This window comes from Passer domesticus, chromosome 3 (assembly GCF_036417665.1).
Source record: "Passer domesticus isolate bPasDom1 chromosome 3, bPasDom1.hap1, whole genome shotgun sequence".
Classification (NCBI taxonomy): Eukaryota; Metazoa; Chordata; class Aves; order Passeriformes; family Passeridae; genus Passer; species Passer domesticus.
The window spans coordinates 58,993,754-58,998,096 of NC_087476.1; positions in this window are offsets into that span (position 1 = coordinate 58,993,754).

Consider the following 4,343-nt stretch of genomic DNA (forward strand, 5'->3'; position numbering starts at 1 on the left):
TTTCGGGAAGACTTTATGAAATTCAGAACTAGTTGTGAAAGGAAGTAGTAAATTTTGGGTAGATAGACTTACACTTGGTCTTGTGATGCTTTCATGATTAGGTGAGTAGGGTCTTCTGTCCCACAGTGGACATTTGACCTTCCATCTTTTAGAAATAAAAATAAACAAAACCAAAAGGCAGCTTATATGGGAAGTCCTTCTTAAAGAAAAAAAAAATAGAGAAAAATAAAAAGAGAGAGAAGTAATTTTAAAGCTATTTTTTATTTGGAAAAACAAAACAAAGGACCGCAAGACTGACCCCTGGTTTTTGAAGGTGATTTGTTACTTATTACATTAATCTGCTCACTATATTAGTTTATTTGTCTTCTCTGATGAGCAGAGAGAACATGAACTCAGAAAAGATGCTGAAAAGTAATTGCTTGCAAATATATTGCCTGCATTGTGGAGCACAGATACAACAGCTGCTTCCCTCACCCTCGGTTTGTGCAGTCTCACAGCCAGCTGACTACAGGACATGAGGTAAATGTAGGATATAAACTGCAAATCCTTTTAGTGAAATACAGGGGACTACGATCTGCTGTGGAATATCAGCTGGTAAGGGAGATCAGCTGCTGATAAAGAATGATCACCCAAGATCTAACTACCATTGACCTCACTTAGTGGCTCAACAGCTACAAATATTAAGTATTAGTCAACCTACTACAGTTAAACTCCTTTAACAACAGTAGGAATTATATCTGAAAACAAAGCATCAGTTTCTTAGCTTTTTTGAAGCATGTTTTACTATCCATCCAATTTTATACTGGAGGAATTAAGTTTGAAAAAAGACCAGTATCTTCAAGTACATATCCTAAAACTCTGTTAAGATCCATCCAGTTGATAACTGGCAGGCACTGCCTAACTAATAGGCACTGTCCCCATTTTCTGCTCTCTACAGTTAGACAGAAAGGATCTGTTATGAGACAGAAGAGCTGGAAGACTGAGACCCAAGGCTAACAAGATCCATAGATGCATTGAACTTGCAATTTTATTTGTCATGATACTGTAAATTGGCACTTCCCAAGCACAGTTTTCTCACGGGACTTGGAGAGAACAGGGACAGTAGCAGCCCCTCTGAGCTCTGTGAGCAGCTGCCAGCTTGGGCAGGAGGACATGCAGCTCTGGCTGATCTCCTCACAGGTTTATTTTGATTAGCTCTCTAGGATTCCTCTTGAATCCTCTGGATGTGTTATTGTCTCCACTTACCAGTGTTTCCAGTTTAATATATTTTAATTTCCCATGACACTTTAAAGTCAGTTTTTGCTTTTTGCAAACAATTAATGATGTTTTGTTGCCAGGATAAACTGATACATTACAAGTGACTGTAACTGGATTTCCAGGTAAAGATGGATGCAAACATGACTTTAAACCTTTTAGGGACTCCATGGTATCATGAATGATTATTTTTTAAATAAAATAAATATATATAGATAATTCAGTGTCTGGGAAATGTGACTACAACAGTTGTTATTTTATTTGTAGAGGTCGTCTTAATAGACAACTAAAAGATTGTCTCCCAAATCTTGGTGAACTTCTCAGTATTCAGTTTTCATTTCTTAAATATACATGGATTTTGAGGAAGATTTTTTCCTGAAAGATTTAAAAAGATATTTCCACTATAAAAGCATGCTTGCCAGTTCAACTTATCTCTAGAGAAAATTTAAGATCTTCATGGTGAATTCTTCATGAATACAACAGAGCATTTTTGCATTAATTTCCCCTTACCCATTTTCCCTGATCTCTTACTGGCTTAACACTATCAAGTCTTAATCAAAAAATTAGTTTAAGTTTTCAAAGGTAAAATTGATAAAGGTATCAAGCTCAATCATACAGATTTAATTTATTTAATTACTTTTTACCTTATGTTAATATTTGTTGCATGCAGTAAATATAGAGTATTATTACTGCAATAGTTTTCAAATTCATCCTCTAATAGAGGATGCCAGGAAAGAGAGTAACAGCAGTTTGACACATGGGGAGGATTATAAGAACCATTTGGATTAAGACCAAGTTCGGAAAGGAATGATCTTTTCAAGGGTTTATTTTCATTTTCTTGGGATGCTGGTAGGTTGAAATTGACAAGTTGAGCACATATTGGCCAGAAAATCTTTGCCAACTGGTCTTTCTGCTGATCTTAAAATGTACACATAACCTTTCTACCATGTGTCAACAGCAACAAAGGCCACAGTTAATTAGTGAGACTTTACTCCCAAAGACTGAAGAATGCTGTCAGCTTTCTTGCACGATTCAATAAAAATCTCTTCTCACCTGCCAATATGGAGATGCTGTACCACAATTTTTTTTAGTAGTTGGGTGAACAAAGTCTGTACAGACACAAACAGTATAATTCATAAGAAAAGTTTAGACCTCAGGAGAACATCTGCTCCAGACCTGTGCACTGGAAAAGCATCATATCTCCACAGAGATTGTAACTAACACTTGTTTGGGGGAAGTATCTTTGGCAGAAGGCACTAATTCTGTCTGTATGGGCAGCAAATGGCCACACCTGCCTTGCTGTCCACAGCAGAACTTTCATTAAATCCTTACAATGGATGACCTGGAAAGACATTTTTTGTCTTGTGAGAGACTTGTTTCTTTTGGCCCACAGGGGTTTTAGGTTTCCAGTTCAATTTATTCAGCTTTGCCACCATGCAGTAAGTGGCTGTTTGAGGAATTGCGTGACAGGCCAGAGTACTGCAGGAAATGGGGCCAGCCATAAGCAAGGCCCTTGGGCAGAAACTCAGAGTTGGAAAAACTTCAAAAAAGTTTATTTTTTTGCAAGTGCATTAAAAAATTATTTTATCCACTTTCTTCTTCTGTCATTATCCCTCTGCTTTCCAACTCATTCTTCAAGTTTCACCTGATCAGCCATTTCTTTGCAGCCAGTTTCTAGGAATATAGTAATTATTTTGCATGATGGATGTAATGGTAGAACATTGAACAGTGTGAAGTGGGCGGTCAACAAGGTACTGCTTTGAAACATTGGAGACAAAAATGTCAAGAAAAGGTAAATACTCAGTAGATATATTTAGAAATTAAATTCATATTATTACCAACTGAAAGAAATAATAAAAATCAATATTATAGTCAATTTTTTTTGTCAAAGGTTTAAGCTTTCCTTACCAAATTGAAAATTTGCAGCATAAAAAAGTCACAGATTTCTAACTTCAAATATTTGTAGACTTTAAATTAGCAGTGTTTCAGCAGGCATGCCTCCCTAAATATTTCAGGAAACAACAGTAAAGAAAGAGAGAGAAAAAATGAAATAATTTTAATTTTTAAACATGAAAAAAAAATCTGTGATTCCAGTAAGTTCAAGAATGTGTTGTAAGGATAAAGGATACAGTCAGCACAAAATACAGGTGTGCTTGTGCAGCACGTGTTCTCCATGACTCCCCCTGGAGCACAGAGAATTGATGTTGTTAGGGAAGGGGCCTGTATCTGCATGAGGCTGCACTTGATCCAGCTGTTATACAAACTCTGCAACTGCCCACCACCTCCCACTGTGACCTGCACACTGCCTCCAGAAGCCAGCTTTGCTTTCTTCTGTGCAGCTTTGCCTTATCAAGTCCAGTACCCTACTGGGGAATTAAAGTATGTGATTTGATATCTGTGACAGTTCAGATAGGGCAGACAGGTGACCCCAACTGAAAAGAGCATGCATCAATGGAGGCAAAAGAAGAGAAAAAGCAGAATAGGTTCTTATTTTCAAGAAAAAAAATCCAACTCTGCCCAGCTTTGACAATCATCCATTTATGTTTCTATTGTAATACTTATTTTAATTTGCTGCTCCAAATAAAAAAACACTATATATTGAAAATTGTCATATACCCAATCCACAAAAAGTTCTCTTTTCCAATTTCATTGCAGTATTTTTCCTCACATATCTCTTTCACCAGAGATATTCCCTTTTCTAAATATCTGAGTTCACTGACTGTAATTTAAATATCTCCAATCCTCATTAATTTGCAGATAGGAAATTAGGCCAGATCTGTATTCCTACTAATGTAAAAAATTGCCTTCAGGAAAATCAAAAGAATTTTAATGACATGTCTTTACGTAAATAAAACAGTCATACAGTTCTTTTTTCCTGTTCTATTTTCATTGTGCTGGTGAAGGAGTGGGAATATACCCTTATAATCAAGCAGGATTTATATAATATGCTAATTCATAAGTGGTGGCTCATCATCCTCAATGTGAACTTTGAGAACTCTGCAAAGAGTGCAATGAGGACAGGTTTTTCTCGTGGGCTTCCAGCACACTGCACAAAGAAGAGGGTTTCACAAGTGTTTGCAGAGATGATG